Source organism: Scyliorhinus canicula, chromosome 7 (genome assembly GCF_902713615.1).
Source record: "Scyliorhinus canicula chromosome 7, sScyCan1.1, whole genome shotgun sequence".
NCBI lineage: Eukaryota > Metazoa > Chordata > Chondrichthyes > Carcharhiniformes > Scyliorhinidae > Scyliorhinus > Scyliorhinus canicula.
This window is the reverse complement of record NC_052152.1, coordinates 128,886,685-128,906,871: the sequence shown is the minus strand read 5'-3', so window position 1 is coordinate 128,906,871 and position 20,187 is coordinate 128,886,685.

The window sequence follows — 20,187 nt, the reverse complement described above, 5'->3', positions numbered from 1 at the left end:
AGTGCTTCGGCATCCTGAAGATGCGGTTCAGGTCCCTGTACCTCGGTGCAACGCATTGCCGGTGCTGTCTCCTGCACTTGGAGCCTCTGGGACTCCTCCAATTGACTATGGACCTGCTGGAGTGTCACTGACATCTCCCTCTAAATATCATGGCCACACCCTAGTGACTGCATCAGCTCCAGGTAAACCTGGTCCAAAGGCTCACCATCTGACTGGGACCCAGCTGCGTCCTGGGATCCACCAGACCTCTGATTGCTGTCTGTTTGGGCATTCCTGTCTCCACCTGATGTGCATTAGCAACTGTGTGTTGCTCACTAGAATATGCAGCAGAAATCTGACGACTACTACCGCACACACTGCGCTGGTGGAGGGTGGGGAGACAACTGTGCTGCGAATACAATGGTCTCCGAGGTGTTCCCCTCTGAGGTGTGCTCATCGGAGATGGGTGGGGCGGGGGCGGTGGGGGAACCACCCCGGATGGGCCGGCACCGTCGGATGGACATCTGGTGGGATAATGGACTTGTGGTCAGTGGGAGGGATGGGTTATTCTATTTTTTAATATAAATTTAGAGTACCCAATTATTTTTGTTTTCCAACTAAGGGGCAATTTAGCGTGGTCAATCCACCTACCCTGCACGCAGACACGGGGAGAATGTGCAAACTCCACACGGACAGTGACCCGGAGCCGGGATCGGACCCGGATTCTCGGCACTGTGAGGCAGCAGTGCTAACCATTGTGCCACAATGCTGCCCCCGGGATGGGTCATTCTACATGGCACTCACAACTCACGTGTGACTGGTCATCTGGGTGGCAAGCAGTGGATCCTCAGCTGTCCCCGCGACCTCATAGGCCCATTCATCATGGGGCGTAAGGACCTTTGATATCTGGCACCCCGCTGCCCATCTGGGCCCTCTTTCATCTGTTGTTGGTCAACTTCCAGAATGGAGAAGTGGGCGATATGGGGGGATGGGTGATATAGTGGGGCTGATGGCCATGGGTGGGCCGGGGCATGGTATGATGCTGGACGAGGGCAGTTCAAGTGGGCAAGTGCCACTCCACCTATGCAGCCTGGTGGAGGTTGTTGATATTCTTACGGAATTGGGAAAGGTCCTCCTGGAGATGTTCCCCAAGCTGACGGCCACTGCCACCTCCTCCCAGGCAACACTGGCTGCCCTCTGGCTGACGCCCCCCCCCCCCCCCCAAGCCCCTTGGGGGAATAGGGCATCCCGTCTCATCTCGACCGCATCTAAAAATCTGACCAGGTCAGCATCCCTGAATTGTGGGGCTGGTCTCCTCGGTGGCATGGCTGTGAGCTGTGTGCGGTTTGCTCAGCAGGATCCGTTTAAGTGCTGCTCCCCCTTGTTGGCAAGGAGCTGGCTGGAATTGCCCTGGCAAATCGGCAGGCGGGACACGTTCTCCACGTGTCTACGTGGGTTTCCTCCGGGTGCTCCTGTTTCCTCCCACTAGTCCGAATAGACGTGCTGTTGGGTAATTTGGACATTCTGAACTCTCCCTCTGTGTACCCGAACAGATGCCGTAATGTGGCGACTAGGGGCTTTTCACAGTAACTTCATTGCAGTGTTAATGTAAGACTACTTGTGACAATAAAGATTATTATTAAATTTGTGTCGTCAAGTCCATAGGGTCTCGCTGGGTGAACAAATTAACGTTTGATACCGATGACAGCCTCACAGGGTCGAGTATTGGGAAGCTCGTGGCAGTTCCTGCTTGCTGCCACACTTCGAAACATTTCTATTAAATCGCGCCCATATAGATGGAACCTTTCCACTCCAAATATTATGGCTAGTCCTTCCTTTTCAATTTGAGATTAAGCTTGTTCAGCGCTGGCCAAAGTCCTCGAGGCATAGGCAACAGGCCTTTCTGCAACATCTTCCATCTTCTGGGTCATACCATCTCTATTACTTAAGAGGATGTGTCGGAGGTAAGGATTATCTCTTCTGATGGGTCAAGATGGACCATGAGACTGGATGATTATAAAGCGAGTTTAACCTGTTCAAGGCTTCTTTCAGATACTTTTTCAAGACCTCAACTGGTGCTTCTTGATCAGTGTGTGAGAGAGTGCCAACAGTGTGGAATGATACGAATAAATTTGCCATAATAGTTAACTAGGATTTCAATTCTGACATATTTTTGGGAGACGGTGCACCCTTCATCGCTTTGATCTTCTCCTCCGCAGGGTGCAGTCCTTTAGGATTCACTGAATCCTACAACGGCACGACAACGGGAGGGGGGAAGGGGGAGGCAACGCGAGCCCCCCTCCCCGTCCCCCCACCACGGCAAGCGCACGCTGAGCAAAAAGCAAACCACTACCCGAGGGACCGCTTCAGGTGGGTGACCAGGCCCCAGCACGAGGGAACGAGAGTAGTGGAGAAGGGAGAGCAAGCGAGAGGAGTTCAGGGTAGGACGGGGGAAGAGCGGGCAGAAAACCGTAGCGGTAGGGCGAGGGAGAAGCGAGACAGTAACCCCCGAGAGGGGGGGCCACCACACTAGCAGGAAAGCTAGCGCTGGGGGCATGCAGCAAAGCAGGGCGGGATAGGGGGGACGGCGGCAGGCGGTGGGGGGTGGGTGGGGGCGGGAACCACTCAACAGAGGCAGGAGAGCAAATGGGGATAGAGCAGGGGAAAGAGGGACAAAAGAGAGGTATACGGGAAAGGGGAGAAAAAAAGGGAGAAAGGGAGGGACCGAATGGGGGGTGGGACACTGGAAGGAGAGACAAACAAGGCTAGAAAAGGAATAGCAATAAGGCTACAAAATGCCACAACCAAGGGCTCGGTACAAGGAATCACTGCAAGCATCCACCCAGTACGGTCTCTGAGCGAAGGGAGACCCCACAGTGGGCGGCCATGTCAGGTGCCCCTTGGACAAAAAGAAACCCCGGAGCGCAGGGACCTGACCGCATGGAGAGAGCAGTGACAGCGACCATCCTGGACGGACCCCAAACAAAGGGAAACCCCGGAGCGCAGGGACCCGACCGCATGGAGAGAGCAGTGACAGCGACCATCCTGGACGGCCCCCAAACAAAGGGAAACCCCAGAGGGCAGGGACCCGACCGCATGGAGAGAGCAGTGACAGCGACCATCCTGGACGGCCCCCAAACAAAGGGAAACCCCAGAGGGCAGGAGCGCATCCACTAGGTAAGTATGGTTAATCCCAAAGGAGCAGGGGGACAGAAGCCCCCCACCAGGATAGTCACCTGGAACGTAAGGGGACTCAACGGCCCAGTGAAGAGATCCAGAATCCTCACCCATCTAAGAAATATGAAAGCTGACATAGTCTTCCTCCAAGAGACACACCTGAGAGAGCAGGACCGACTGCGGGTAAGAAAGTGCTGGGTGGGGCAGACCTACCATTCCTGCTATGGGATAAGGGCCAGGGGGGTGGCAATACTGATCGGCAAGAAGACGATGTTCAGGGCGACGAAGATGGTTACGGACCCAGGGGGACCTGGATGGGGCACCGGTAGTACTAGTTAACGTGTACGCGCCCAACTGGAACGACACGAGCTTAATCAGAAAGACCATGGCAGAAATCCCCGACACAGGAACGCACCGACTAATCATGGGGAGGGGCCGGGGGGTGGTGGGGGGGGGGGGGGGGGGGTGTTGGGGGGACTTCAACTGTGTATAGGACCCAACAACTGACAGATCAAGCTCCAAAACGGGGAAAACTTCAAGCATTGCAAGGGAACTCGATCACTTTATGGAACAGATGGGAGCGGTGGACCCCTGTAAGTTCACCCACCGAGGGGAGAAGGAGTTCTCCTTCTTCTCCCCAGTACACAACGTATTCACAAGAATTGACTTCTTTGTGGTGGGGAAAATGATGCTTCCAGGGATAGGCAAAGTGGAATACTTCGCAATTGTGATATCCGGCCATGTTCCACACTACATGGACGTGAGGCTGGAGATGGACAGGGCCCAATGCCTCACATGGCGGTTGGGCATTGCCCTGCTAGCAGACAAGGCCTTAAACAAAAAGATATCACAGGCCATAGCAGAGTACACGGAGAACAACCAGAATGGGGAGATCTCACCCTCCACGTTCTGAGAAACGCTGAAGGCGTAAGAGGGGAAATTATTGCTTTCAAAACTCGAAAAGATAGGGCAGAAAGGGTGGCTAGGCAGCAGCTGGTCGACTCCATACCGTAAATACTCCGAGGCTCCGACCGTAGAGCTCCTGGCAGAGAGGAAGGAGCTACAAAGGAACTTTGATCTGCTCTCCACCAGCAAAGCAGTGCACTAACTCCGCCAGGCACGTGGGACCCTATACGAACATGGAGACAAAGCCAGCCACCTGTTGGCACACCAGCTGAGAAATCAGGCAGCCACCAGAGAAATTTCACAAATCAGGGAAACCAGAGGCACATTAGAAACAGAACAGGAAAAGATCAACAAAACCTTCAAGGCCTTCTACCAAGGGCTGTACACATCAGAGCCCCCGATGGGGGAGGCTGGGATGAAATGAAATGAAACGGTTCCTTGAAGGACTGGACATACCAGTCGTGGGAGAGGGCAGAAAATGGGGCCTGGAAGCACCACTAGCACTGGGAGAAATCATGGACAGCATTAGCTCCATGCAGGCGGGGAAGGCGCCAGGACCAGACGGGTTCCCGACGGACTTCAAAAAATTTGTGACAGCTCTGGCCCCGCATCTGCAGGAGATGTTCACAGACTCGCTAGCCAGGGGCACACTGCCACCCACGCTAGCACAGGCCTCAATCTCGCTGATACCTAAGAAAGATAAATATCCAACGGAATGTGGGTCACACAGACCTATCTCACTGCTGAACGCAGATGCCAAAATATTGGCCAAAATCCTAATCAAAAGGCAAGAAGACTGCGTATTAGAGGCTGTCGCAGAGGACCAGACGGGTTTTGTCAAAGGTAGGCAGCTAACCTCGAACATCAAGCGCCTGCTGAACGTGATAATGACCCCCTCCGGGGAGAGAACACAAGAGGTGATCGTCTCCCTGGACGCAAAAAGGGCCTCCGACAGGGTTGAATGGAAATACCTCATAGAGGCACTGGAGCGGTTCGAGCTTGGAACAGAGTTCACCTCCTGGGTAAAACTCCTATACAACGCTCCCATGGCGGGCATATGGACCAACAACACCAACTCCCAATACTTCCAGCTGCACAGGGGCACCAGACAAGGATGCCCACTGTTCCCGCTGCTGTTCGCTGTAGCGATTGAAACATTAGCAATTGCTCTCAGAGCAGCAAAAAGCTGGAGGGGGATCCGAAAGGGAGGTAGAGAGCACAAAGTCTCACTCTGTGCAGATGACCTGCTCCTCTACATTTCTGACCCACAAAGCAGCATGGACGGAATCATCGCACTCCTGAAAGTGTTTGGCGCCTTCTCGGGCTACAAACTCAACATGAGCAAAAGCGAGATCTTCCCGGTACACCCACAAGGGGGGGGGGGGGGGCAGCACTAAAGGGGCTGCCGTTTAAACAAGCCCGTCACAAATTCCGCTACCTGGGGATCCAAATAGCCCATGACTGGAAAGGGATCCACAAATGGAACCTCACCAGCCTGAGAGAGGAAGTAAAAAAGGACCTGCGAAGATGGAACACACTCCCGCTCTCCCTCGCGGGGAGAGTCCAGACGATCAAAATGAATGTACTGCCCAGGTACCTCTTCCGACTTAGATCTATCCCGATCTACATCCCCAAGGCCTTTTTCAAAGCACTGGACAAACTAATCATGGTGTTCCTATGGGGGGGGGGGGGGGGGGATGCTGGGATCCCAAAGAAGGTCCGACAAAAATCAAAATCCAGGCGGGGACTAGCCCTCCCAAACCTCCAATTCTACCACTGGGCGGAGACGGCCGAGCGGACAAGCGGATGGATCAAGGAGCCAGAAGCCGAGTAGGTGCGCGTGGAAGAGGCCTCCTTCAAGAGGACCCCCCCCCCCCCCCCCCCGGGCCCTCGCCACGGTGGCACTCCCTTCCCCACCCAAAAAACACTCCAGCAACCCAGTGGTGATAGCCACCCTCGAGTCCTGGAACCCAGCTATGGCAGCAATTTGGCCTGACCAAAATGTCGGACAGAGCTCCCATCTGCAACAACCATAGGTTCGCACCAGCACTGACTGACACCACCTTTAAAAAGTGGGGACAGGATGGAGGGACACTGACAGTCAGGGACCTATACACGGATGGCAGGGTCGCAACAATGGACAAATTGACAGAGAAATTCCAGCTAGCCAAGGGGAACAAGCTAAGGTACCTGCAACTCAAAAACTTCCTACGAAAGGTGACAAGCTCGTAACCGCCACGACAGACATTACTGGAAGAGTTACTGGATGCAAGCATCCTAGATAAAGGGAACTGCAGCAACATGTATGACCGACTCGTAGAAAGGGCCGACACCGTACTAGACGCAACAAGAAAGAAATGGGAGGAGAACCTGGGGATTGAGATAGGGTGGAGACTCTGGAGCGAAGCACTGCATAGGGTCAACTCCACCTCACGTGCACAAGGCTCAGCCTGATGCAACTAAAAGTGGTACATAGAGCCCACTTAACAAGAAACCGTATGAGTAGGTTCTTCCCGGAGGTGGAGAATAGATGTGAACAGTGCCAAGTAGGCCCGGCCAACCACGCCCACATGTTCTGGTTTTGCCCCAGACTTGTGGAGTACTGGACAGCCTTCTTCGAGGCAATGTCCCAAGTGGTGGGGGTGAGGGTGGAGCCATGCCCGAACGTAGCGGTCTTCAGGGTATCAGACCAGCCAGATCTATTCCTGGGGAGGAGGGCGGACGCCCTTGCCTTTGCCTCCCTGATCGACAGCCGTAGAATCCTGTTCAGCTGGCGGTCAGCAGCACCGCCCAAAGCTGCAGACTGGCTGTCCCACCTCTCGGAATCACTCCAAATGGAGAAAATCATATTCTCCATCCGAGGGTCGGACGACGGCTTCCACAGAACGAGGGAGCTGTTCACCCAATTGTTCCGGGACCTGTTTGTGGCCAACGAACAAGCAGAAGAGTAGCCATGTAGCCAAGAATCAGGGGAAAGTAGCCGAGGCGGGGGAGGGATGGATAGACCGGGGGGGAGGGGGGGAGATAGCTGCTAAACCTAAGAGAAAAGAAAGGCGAACCACAGGAGAAGCGGGGGGGAGGGAGTGGAAGAGGGAGGAGATGGAGAACAATAGAGGGGAACCAGAGCAGTGGGGGGGAGGCAAGGGAATGACATCTGGAAGGAGGGCACGGGAAACAATAACAAACTTGGCATCTACAGGAGCAGAGAACAAGGAAAATCCGGGCGAAAGACGGAACGAACGGCTGAAGCGGAGGTGATCGCGAGACGACAACGGCAGGGAAAACCGTCCGGGAGAAGCAAGTGACAACACCAGATCCATTCACATACTGCCCTCTGTAATTGTTCTGTCATTGTTTCCCCGGCGCCCAAATGTATATGTACCCCCCCCCCCCCCCCAGTCCCCCCCCCCCCCCCGACAACCAGATGCCTACTTATATATAGAGAAATACAGCACAGAACAGGCCCTTCGGCCCACGATGTTGCGCCAAACTTTTGTCCTAGGTTAATCATAGAATTTTGGACAATTTTTCATGGCCAATCCACCCAACCTGCACATCTTTGGACTGTGGGAGGAAACCGGAGTACCCGGAGGAAACCCACGCAGTCAAGGGGAGGATGTGCAGACTCCACACAGACAGTGACCCAATTCGAAATCGAGCTGTGAAGCAATTGTGCTATCCACAATGCTACCGTGCTGCCCTTAAGAAGTTAACCTACACTCCCTTATTCTACCCTAATCCAAGTACCTATCCAATAGCCGCTTGAAGGTCCATAAATTTTCCGACTCAACTACTACCACAAGCAGTGCATTCCATGCCCCCACTACTCTCTGGGTAAAGAACCTACCTCTGACATCCCCTCTATATCTTCCACCATTTATCTTAAATTTATGTCCCCTTGTAATGGTGTGTTCCACCCGGGGAAAAAGACTTATGTGCTAAAATCAATACTGCCAACTGTACAGAGCTGCTGTTGTTGAGCCAGCACATAATACCCTACCAGTTATTTTATTCCAACTTTTTTTTTGTTTGTTTGTTGTTGCTTGTTTTGATTTTTTGTGCGTTTTTCCTTCTCTTCTATGTATATATATATATATGCATTCTATTTTGTGTGCATAATGGTAAATATACTTTATTCAAAAACCCAATATAAAACATTTATTAAAAAAAAGGTGATGGTCGCCCTGAACTTCTACACCACAGGGTCGTTCCAGTCGGTGTGTGGGGACCTGTCTGGCATCTCCCAGGCATTGGTGCACAGGTGCATCCGTGCAGTGACCGATGCCCTGAAAGACATCGCGGGGCACTACCTTCAGTTCCCTGTGGACCGCACCCACTAGGATGCCCGGATAGCGGGATTCGCTGCCATGGCCAGGATACCCATGGTCCAGGGGACGATCGATGGGGTGCACATCGCCCTGCAGCCACCAGCGGATAACAGGGCAGTGTCCATGAACCGGATGAGGATCCTGTATGCGCCCGACACCCGAGCAGTGTGCATGACTCGTTCATATTGGCACAATCGTTCATCCCTGCCACGTTCGAGGGACACCCCCCCCCCCCCCCCCCCCCCACCACCGGCTGCGGGGCTGGTTGCTGGGCGACAAGGGTTACCCGTTGCAGTTGTGGCTGATGACGACTAGACGGAGGTCATGAACACGGAGAACTGCTGCAACGATGCCCATGCAGCGACCAGGGGTGTGGTCGAGAGATGTTTTGGGCCTCTGAAGATACACTTCAGGTGCCTGGACCACTCTGGAGGGGCCCTCCAGTACCCGTCAGAGAGGGTCGGCCGCATCGTTGTGGTCGGCTGTATCCTGCACAATGTAGCCCAACAGAGGGGCGATGTGCTGCAGGCAGAGGAGGAGGGGGATACGACGATGGGCATGCCTCCCCAGATGAGGGGGATGTGGAGGGGGGGGGGGAATGCACTGGACATACGGGCTAATCAGGGACGGGAGGCTGCCCTCCGATAACCAATGGGCCAGCGGGCACGGGAAGGTAGCCGCACAGTTCACAGACTGGGAGCGGGGGGCTCGCTGAGCATGGGCATGGACAGCACAGTATGACACCATCCCACCACCCTCAACCCGCCCACCACCCACCATCCTTACACCGCCCACCACCGCATGCACACCACCCTCCATCACACATCCACCTGTGGCACAACGGGCAGGGCTCACACGATCGTCAGTGGAAGTGGGTCTATTGCATAGCGTGGGGATAATGACAACCCGCTCTGCAATGAGCTCCAGGCTCCACATCATTAACAATGTCTGACTCATGGCTGCTGTACCACCTTCCACCTGGGTGGTCCCTGTATTCGGCCTGGACACTGCAGCGCACAGACCCGTCGACTGCCCGGGGGCGGGATGGGGAGGGCGTCCCGGGAGGGACATACTCACCTGAGCTCGATGTCCTATCACCCCTCAGACACACTGCCGCCAACCTCCCACCCCAACCCCGCACCCGAGCACAGAGGCAGCTTCAGTAGGTGTGAAAGTGTTTTTAATTACAAATGAATCATACACGTGCCCCAGCCCATATAACTAGTATGTGCCCTGCACCCGTGCCAACATACTCAGTGTTGAATTTTCTGGCCTTACGACTGGCCCTATGACTACGCCTTGTTGCTTCCCCAGATGGCAAAGCAGAACTGGAGGTGGACTCCTGTGATTCCTGCCCTGTGACAAGGGTCCGCTTTGGCGTGAGTTTCCTGGGGCAGCCCGACTTGGATGGTCCGGTCTGGCAACCGGGATGGCGTGCTGCCAGCCTGTCCTGCCCGTTGCCCACTAGATGCACCTGGGACGGAAGGTGGGGGTCCCAGGTGTCACGGACTTCCGGGACCTCCCCTGCCCTAGGACTTCCTCCTCCCTCGGGGTGCCTGATGACCCCCGGGGCTCTCCATGGGAAGGGGATGCGAACGGATCTAGCACCCGAGGCACTCCCGGCACCTGGCGCTACCAGTCCTGGAGACCCGCTCTGGTATCGACGAGGGTCTGCAAGTTTGCAGCCATGGAGCTCAGGGAGTTGCCCATCCCTGTCTGTGTCTGGGCGACGCCGGCCAGCACCTGGGCAATGGCGCCGATGCCCTCAGCGATGGCCTGCTGAGACTGGGCCATGGCCTACTGGGACCGGGCCACGCCCGTGAGCCACGGATGCCACTTGCACAGAAAGCCCCAGGCCTTCCATACTATTGCCCATGTCCGACACCGTCACCCCCATTGCCTCCACCGTGCGGTGTTGGCCTGGGTGGCAGCCATGACTGGCACCACTCCCTGCTCCTCTACACGGGTGGACTCCTCTAGCTGCGTCTGCAGCTGCTGCGAGCTGGCCGTCATTCTCTCCACTTTTCCCAAGGTCCCTGACTGCATCAGGTCTATGGGTGGGTGTGGAGATTCCAGGAACCTGGGACCTGTCTGGGCGGCAGCTGGTTGCTGGGGCCAGTCTCCCCCCTGAGGGGGTGGGGGGGAGGGGGTGGAGGCAGGGGGGATGAGGGCAGGGGGGAGAGAGGATGAGGGCAGGGGGGGATGGAGGTGGGGGGGGGTGAGGGCAGGGGGGAAGGGGTGTGAGGAAGGAGGGAAGGAATCACTTGGTGGTGCGCCCCGATCTCTGTATCCACAACCTCCCGGTCCTCGGGTACGTCTGCGAGCTGCAGGGCCCCCTCTTCATGAACGGTGAGGGGCTGCAATTTAGGTGGACCCCCTCCGGTCCTTGCATGCTCCTGGTTGTTGCAGACACGCCTCTCCTGTGAGGGGGGGGGGGGGGGGGGGGGGGGGGGGGGCGGAAAAAGATCATTGTTTGGTGGGCATATACTTGCAGCTCAGCGGTTGTGTGTATGTTGGCATAAGTTTGGAGTCCATCCTGCCAATGCAGCTTGTATGGGTGGGTGCAGCGCTGACGGCTTCTCCCATCTCCCTCCACAGGTGCTGGCTGGTGTTGGCAGCGATCCTATGGCCGTGTCCGGGGTACAGCGCCTCCCTCCTCCACTCCAAAGCGTCCAGGAGCGCTTCGATGTTCCGGTCCTGGAACCTCGGCGCTTCGTGGTGGGCAGCCATCTTCCCGCATTGCCGGTTTTCTGCTGATGGCGTCAATTTAACAGCGACGCCGCGTGGCGTCATTTACGCCACACGCGTCGGTGACGCCATTATGGGTCACGTCTTCGCACTTCCCATGACGCCTGTGCTGGCCCCTTCCGTGGCGCAGAATTCGCGCACTTTTGCTCGGTCCAGCGCCGGAGTCGTTCGCGCTGACCTTGACGCCAGAGTCAGAACTTGTACCCGGCTACGGAGAATCCCGCCCTTTGTTTCAGGAGGCGGTCACACCATGTAGATTAAGTACCTCAAAGTCGGTCAGTGGTCAGGGACAGCATGGTGCGACTGCGAGTAAGGCAGGTAGAGGGGTCGTGAATTCAGGAACGGAGAAGCCTCAGCTCTTGACCTTACCCAACAGATTCAAGATTCTTGCTCCCTGTGTGGCTGGGAACAGGGACTGCAGGGAGGATGAGCAAACTGACCACAGCACCGTCGCACAGGGAGCCGTTCAAGTGGGGGAGCAAAATGACAAGTGGTAGTTATAGGGGATTCTAAAATTTGGCAATTGATAGCATTCTTTGAAACCAGGGTCGGAATTCTCCGACCCCCCCGCAGGGCCGGGGAATCGCCCGGAGCCTGCGTAAATCCCACCCCCGCCGTGGCCGGAATTCTACGCCACCCGGGAATCGGCGGGGACGGGAATCGCGCCCCGTCGTTCGGCGGGCCCCCTGCGGCGATTCTCCGGCCGGGATGGGCCGAATTCCCGCCGCTGTCAGGCCTCTCCCGCCGACATGGTTTAAACCACCTCTGTGCCGGCAGGAGCAGGAGGCGCAAGCGGGCCCCGGGGTCCTGGGGGGGGGGGGGGGGGGGCGCCTGGCGATCGGGACCCGGGGGGGTGCCCCACCGTGGCCTGGCCTGCAATCGGGGCCCACCGATCGGCAGGCGGGCCTGTGCCATGGGGGCACTCTTTTTCTTACGCCGCCGCCACAGCCTCCACCATGGCGGAGGCGGAAGAGACCCCCTCCGCCGTGCATGCGCCGGTGGTGACGTCAGCGGCTGCTGGCGCTCCGCTCCGGCGCATGCGCAGACTCACGCCGACCGGCAAAGGCCTTTCGGCCAGCCCCGACGCCGGTCGGCGTGGCACAAAGGCCGTTGGCGCCAGTCGTCTGAGCGGGAGCCACTCCGGCGCAGGCCTAGCCCCTAAAGGTGCGGAGAATAGGGGAGAATACCACTCCAGGATGAAGAGTCCCGCATGGTATGTTGCTGCCCGGTGCCTGGATGAGAGATATCTCTTACTGGCTTGAAAGGATATTGGAGTGGGAGGGGAAGGATCTAGTTGTTGTGGTCCATATTGGGACAAACAACATAGGCTGATTAGGAAAGAGGCACCAGGGACAAAATTAAAGAACTGTGGCGGTATCCTCCCCTCCCCGGTGGGGCAGGGGGTCCCAGCGTAGCAGAATGGTGCCAACCACTCCGGCGTCGGGCTTCCCCAAAGGTGCGGAATTCTCTGCACCTTTAGGGTCTAGGCCTGCGCCGGAGTGGCTCCCGCTCCACCGACTGGTGGCAACGGCCTTTGGCGCCACGCCAGCCGGCCGGCGTTGGGGCTGGCCGAAAGGCGTTTGCCGGTTGGCGTGAGTCCGTGCATGCGTCGGAACATCAGCGGCTGCTGACGTCACCACCGGCGCATGGACGGTGGGGGCACCCCCCGGGGTCCGATCGGCCCACGCCCCCCCCCTCCCACAGGACCCCGGGGCCCGCTCCCGCCGCCTGCTCCCGCCGGCACAGAAGTGGTTTAAACCACGTCGGCGGGAGAGGCCTGACAGTGGCGAGACTTCGGCCCATCGCGGGCCGGAGAATCGCCGCGGGGGTCCCCGACTGGTGTGGTGCGATTCCCGCCCCCGCCGATTCCAGGGTGGCGGAGAATTCAGGTCACGGCGGGGGGGGGGGGGGGGATTTACGAAGGTCCCGGGTGAGTCCCGGACCCTGCGGGGGTCGGAGAATTCCGCCTCAGGTCCTCAAGGGTAATAATCTATGGATTACTAGCTGAGCCACATGACGTGCAAATTGGCGTAGGGATGAGAAAATTAGGGAAGTAAACACATGGCTAAAGGAGTGGTGCGGGAAAGAGGGGTTCCATTTCATGGGGCACTGGCATCAGTACAGTATTGGGACAGGAGGGATCTGTACCATTGGGACGGTCTCCATCTGAACTGATCTGGGACCAGTATTCTAGCAGAAAGGATAAATAGGGTGGTCACAAGGACTTGAAACTAGCAAGTAGGGGTGAAGGAAACGGTAAGACTACAGGAAGTATAATGGTAAATGGGAAGCAAAGCAGCAGGTTACCACGTGGGGTGGTCGGTTCAACTACAGGAAAAATTGTGAAATAAGTTAAAGGGAAGAACTCAGACGATGTATTCATGGAGATGTTAGGATTCAAAAAGAAGGTATTAAAAACTAATATGAGAGCACTTTTCCTGAATGCTTGTAACATTTGGAGCAAGGTAAATGCGTTGATGGCACAAGTCATCGTGAATGAGAATGATTTAGTGGCCATTACAGAGACATGGTTGCAGGGTGGTTATGGGCGGCATGGTATCACAATGGTTAGCTCGGTTGCTTCACAGCGCCAGGGTCCTGGGTTCAGTTCCCAGCTTGGGTCACTGTCTGTGCGGAGTCTGCACGTTCTCCCCATGTCTGCGTGGATTTCCTCCGAGTTCTCCGGTTTCCTCCCACAGTCCAAAGATGTGCAGGTTAGGTTCATTGGTCACGCTAAATTACCCCTTAATGTCCAAAAGTTAGATTGGGTAGCGGCGGTGGAGTGGAGGCATGGGCATGGATAGGGTGCTCTTTCAGGGGCGGGTGCAGACTCGATGGGTCGAATGGCCTCCTTCTGCACTGTAAATTCTATGACTTGGGAGTTAAATATCCAGGGGTATCAGACTGTTTGAAGGACAGACAGGAAGATAAGAGAGGTGGTGTAGCTCTGACTTTTAAGGATGGTATCAGGACGGTAGTGAGAGATGATATAGATTCTATGGAGAAAAAGGTTGAATCCATTTTGGTGGAAAGTAGAAATAGTAAGGAGAAAAGGTCACTGATACGTGTAGCCTATTGACCATCAAATAATAACATCATGATGGGGTGGTTAATAAACAAAGAAATACAATAATCTTTGGAAGCTTTATTGTCCCAAGTAGGCTTACATTAACACTGCAGTGAAGTTACTATGAAAAGCCCCATGTTGCCACATTCCGGCGCCTGTTCGCGTACAGAGCAGGAGAATTCAGAATGCCCAATTCACCTAATAACACATCTTTCAGGGCTTGTGTGAGAAAACCGGAGCACCCGGAGGAAACCCATGCAGAAACGGGGAGAACGTGCAGACTCCTCAGAGACAGTGACCCAAGCCAGGAATCGAACCTGGGACCCTGGCACTGTGAAGCCATATGCTACCATGCTGCCTCTAACAGAACTAATGCATGTAAAAATGATATGGCAATTATCATCGGGGATTTTATTCTCCATGTCAATCGGTTAAACCAGGTTGGTAAAGACCGCCTCGAGGAGCAGTTCATAGAATGTATCCGCGAGTTTCCTCGAACAGTATGTAATAGAACCTATGAGAGAACAAGCTATCCTAGATCTTTGTAATGAAACAGGAATAATTAAAGAACTCAGAGTTAGGGATCCTCTTGGAAGGAGCCTTCACAGTATGGTTGAATTTAAAATAAAGCTGGAGGGTGAGAAAGTAAAATCCAATACCAGTGTCTTGTGCTTAAACAAAGGAGACTACATTGGAATGAGGGAGGAGTTCGCTAAAGTAGATTGGGAGCAAAGATTTTATGGTGGGACAATTGAGGAACAATGGAGGACTTCCAAAGCAACTTTTCACAGTGCTCAGCAAAAGTATAGTGAAAAGGAAGGACTGTTGGAAAAGGGATAATCAGCCATGTATATCTAAGGAAATAAAGGAGGGGGGTATCAAACAGAAAGAAAATGCATGCAAAGTGGCAAAGATTAGGTGGAAACTAGAGGATTAGGAAATCTACAAAGGTCAACAGAAAGCCATGAGCAATGATATCAAGAAAAATAAGTTAGATTATGAGAGTAAACTCGAATATAAAAACAGATCGCAAAAGTTTCTACAAATATATAAAGTGAAAAAGAATGGCAAGATCAACATTGGTCCTTTAGAAGATGAGAAGGGGGACTTAACAATGGGAAATGAGGAAATGGCTGAGGCATTGAACAGGTATTTTGTGTCGTTCCTCTCAGTGGAAGATACAAATAACATGCCAATAATTGATGGCAAGGAGGCTATGGAAGGTGAGGACGTAGAAACGATCATTATCACTAAGGAGGTAGTTTTTGGCAAGATAATGGGGCTAAAGGTAGACACATCACATGGCCCTGATGGAATGTATCCAGGGTACTAAAAGAGGTGGTGGGGGAAATAGCAAATGTGCTGAATTTATCAAAATTCACTGGATTTTGGGGTGGTTCCAGTAGATTGGCAAACAGCAAATGTGACACCACAGTTATAAAAAGAAGGTAAACAAAATGGGCAGCACGGTAGCATTGTGGATAGCACAATCGCTTCACAGCTCCAGGGTCCCAGGTTCGATTCTGGCTTGGGTCACTGTCTCCCCGTGTGTGCGTGGGTTTCCTCCGGGTACTCCGGTTTCCTCCCACAGTCCAAAGATGTGCAGGTTAGGTGGATTGGCCATGCTAAATTGCCCTTAGTGTCCAAAATTGCCCTTAGTGTTGGGTGGGGTTACTGGGTTATGGGGATAGGGTGGAGGTGTTGACCTTGGGTAGGATGCTCTTTCCAAGAGCCGGTGCAGACTCGATGGGCTGAATGGCCTCCTTCTGCATGGTAAATTCTATGTAAAAATTCTATGTTGTTTAGCACAGGGCTAATTCACTGGCTTTGAAAGCAGACCAAGCAGGCCAGCAGCACGGTTCGATTCCCGTAACAGCCTCCCCGAACAGGCGCCGGAATGTGGCGACTAGGGGCTTTTCACAGTAACTTCATTTGAAGCCTACTCGTGACAATAAGCGATTTTCATTTACATATGTAAAAGACAGACAACTAAAGCTTAACTTCTGTAGTGGGGAAAGTGCTTGAATCTCTTATTAAGGAAGTAATAGCGTGACTTCTGAATTTAAATTGTCCCATTGGGCAGACGCAGCAAGTGGTTCACGAAAGACAGGTTATGTTCAACTAATTTACTGGAATTCTTTGAGGACATTACAAGCGCAGTGGATAATGGGGAACCAATGGATGTGGTGTGTCTGGATTTCCAGAAGGCATTCGACAAGGTGCCACACAAAAGGCTGCTGCATAAGATGAAGGTGCATGGCATTACAGGTAATGTATTAGCATGGATAGAGGATTGGTGAACTAACAGAAAGCAAAGAGTGGGGATAAATGGGTGTTTTTCTAGTTGGCGATCAGTGGCTAGTGGTGTGCTTCAGGGATCAGTGTTGTGACTGCAGTTATTTCCTATTTACATAGATGATTTGGAGTTGGGAACCAAGTAAAATATGTCAAAGTTTGCAGATGGTACTATGATGAGTGGTAGAGCAAAGTGTGCAGAGGACACCAAGTCTGCAGAGGGATATAGATAGTTTAAGCGAGTGGGCAAGGATCTGGCAGATGGAGTACAATGTTGGTAAATGTGAGCTCATCTATTTTGGTCGGAATAACAGCAAAATTGACTATTAATTAAATAGTAAGAAATTGCAGCATGCTGCTGTGCAGAGGGACCTGGGTTTCCTTGTGTATGAATCGCAAAACGTTGGCTTGCAGGTCCAGCAGGTAATTAAGAAGGCAAATGGAATTTTGTCCTTCTTTGCTAGAGGGATGGCATTTAACAATGGGAGGTTATGTTGCAGCTGTATATGGTGCTGGTGAGGCCACACCTGGAGTACTGTGTACAGTTTTGGTCTTCTTACTTGAGAAAGGATGTACTAGCACTGGAGGGGATGCAGAGGAGATTCACTTGGTTGATTCCGGAGTTGAGACGATTGGCTTATGAGAAGAGACTGAACAGACTGGGACTATACTCATTGGAATTTAGAGAAATGAGGGAGATCTTATAGAAACATATAAAATTATGAAGGGGATTGATAAGATAGAAGCAGGGAGGTTGTTCCTACTGGCGGGTGAAATGAGAACTAAGAGGGATAACCTCAAAATAAGGCGGAGCAGATTTAGGACATAGTTGAGGAAGAACCATTTACCCATAGGATTGTGAATCTGTGGAATTCCCTGCCCAGTGAAGCATTTGAGGCTACCTTGTTGATTTGTTTAAGGCAAAGATAGATAGATTTTTGAACAGTAAAACAGTGAGCATGCGGGTAAGTGGAGCTGAGTCCACAAAATGATCAGCCATGATCTTATTGAATGGCGGAGCAGGCTCGTGGGGCAGGTGGCCTAATCCTGCTCCTATTTCTAATGTTTTTATGGTCTCCCTCGCATTCCTAATATTCTTCATAACTCCTGGTCTGCCAACCAAATTCCCTTTATCTCTGCACTCTCTTTTGCACTGAGTTTCTTTGATCATTGCTTTCCACGCCATCATCTCTGGCACCATGAGTGTCAGTGGCTTCCTGCCAAACCTGGTGCATCTCACCTGCTTGCACACTCTGCAACTTGATTGCCCCCTTTGAGCGCTTTCCATAGTTTGGGCAACCTCAAACGCCTTCTCTATGGTAATCCCTGCCTCTGTTAACATTTTGTTTTGCATGGCTATGTTGTTAACACCACACACCAGCCGGTCTCTCAACAGGTTGTTGAGTGGAGACCCAAATTCACATTGTTCAGCAGTTTGTCTTCCCGGAGCCTTTATCATCAAATTGAATCTGAAACATTGGATTACATTGAGGGCTTTGGGTGATAATGTCCTTGACAAACTCTGACAGCTCCTTGTATGTTTTGGAGTTGGGGCATTTGGAGAAGTCAGACTCCAAATCAGGTTATCAGTGGGAGTCCCATAGGCTATTATTCAGGTTACCCGCTGCTTTTCCTCCCCCCATCAATTTCATTTGTCTTGCAAAAAATAATGGAGGCGTTCAACATATAACAACCATTGTTCCACATTAGGGTCAAATGGTTCTCGTATGCCAAAAAGGAGCATTCTGACATTCACAGATTGTTGAATGAGTTTGCTTCAAAGGAAGGGTTTTCACATGAGGTTCTGTAGCACTCCGGTTGGTCCTCATCTCCAATGTAATATCTTGACAAACAGTCGACCACCAGGTAGATTCATGAATGAACAATTTAGTAAAGTAGGAAATTACATGCAGAGGGTGCGATAAGGCTACCATGTTCCAATACTCCAAAATCCTAAAGAACTGGGAAACCTGCACTCTGCCTCAATGGCCAATTGGGTCACCTGACCCTGTGGGAACTCACCCCCTTAAAGGGGCACACTACCACAATGACAATATCCTATAATGCCTCCATGTGAGGGGAATAGAATGACATGACATGCAAAACAAACAGTTACTGCTGAATGATAAATCAGGTGAAGGAACCCTGTCTGATTTTCCTACTTATTAAGTCAATGCTGCAATGCCTCCCTGTGATGACCACTGGGAACTGAGTCCAGAGTACTGAATGTGGAATTGTTTGGTTATGTGCTTTGCCTCTAATTCAGAGAATAAGGCTCATGCCAAGAGATCACGTGACATCCAAGATTAACCTCCTTTGGGTTCAGTTCCAAACCGAGCAGCTACTGGCACCATCTGTGTTACGCTAACAAAATGACTATCTGCCTTCAACATTCTCACCAAGCCAAACAATAGCTTATGCCTAATCCGTGCTGTGAAATTGGGACTCCACAGCTTCTTTATTCTTCTTGAAATGTTCTGCCAATACAACTCACAGCTCCATGTCAAACATATGGATGGAAAATCGAACAGCTGATCTATGGTACTGAGGTATAGAGACCAGGGTTCCAGCTTCCATCTCACTCTCTGGATTCAAGTCCAGTGTAACAGTGGGGAGACTACCATTGACATCACAGAGCTTAGAGAGTAAGAAGCAAGTATTGCTGCCCTTGAGCACTGCTCATGCCGAGGTGAGCATGTCAACAACCAACCTGAATTTAGGTAGCTGATTCAGAAACCGCCCTGTCAACAGTCAGTGGCGTGGCTCAGATATTAATTTTTATTCATTGCTAACATGTGACAGAATTGGAATGTATAAATGTGGGAGGGTGGTAGTGGTAATATATTGTAACAGTTAAGAATTTTGACATACCATCTCTGTTGCGAAGGTTTAAATGAAGTTAGTAATAATGGTTGCCTGCAGTTGAGCAGTGTCACTCAGTGCAGGATGCAACAGGAAGATGGTGGTGAGGATAGCATGGAATCCAATTTTACACATGATTTGAGAAATTAAGGACCGAAGAACAAATGTAACTTCTAAAGTTGATTTTGAGAAAGTTTGAGTAGGTGGAAAGATTGCCTGTGTGTTCACATCATGGTCAGGTACATGGTGAGTCAACACAGTACGAAATTGAAAAAAATGGCACCATATTTGGGGGCAATGGGGGAATTTAGCACTAACATGGAGGACTTGTGCAATTCCAAACAAAGGTTACACATTTGGTAGAACTAAATAAAAAAGGAGTTGAAGATAAAGTAAATGTTTTCCTTTCCATGTTGGGGTCAGATTTACCCACAAGATCCAGGTACTATGGATTATTCTGAAATTGCCTGTGTTCTGGCACTGCTAAGAATGACATTTTGTGTTGAGTTGTAATCTGTGAAAGGAAACAGTTGCAAGTCAGACTGCTGCAGATTACATTCTCAAATTAAAACAACTCTCTCATCAATGAGGATATGGTGCAAACTCAGATATCGACCTTGGAGAGTTGGTTTGTAGGAGGCTATAAAATCCCGGCCAAGCTTTTGAGCAAAGGTAATGAGCTGATATGGAACAGGGTGTGCAGTGAGGCCAAAGACACGGGACTGGCAGAAATGGTTTGTTACAAATTGCAAGGGAGCTCTTTTCCTGTGCCAGCAGTTAAGGTTAAGCAGATTTCAGTGAGAACCAGGCCACAACAGCCACGTT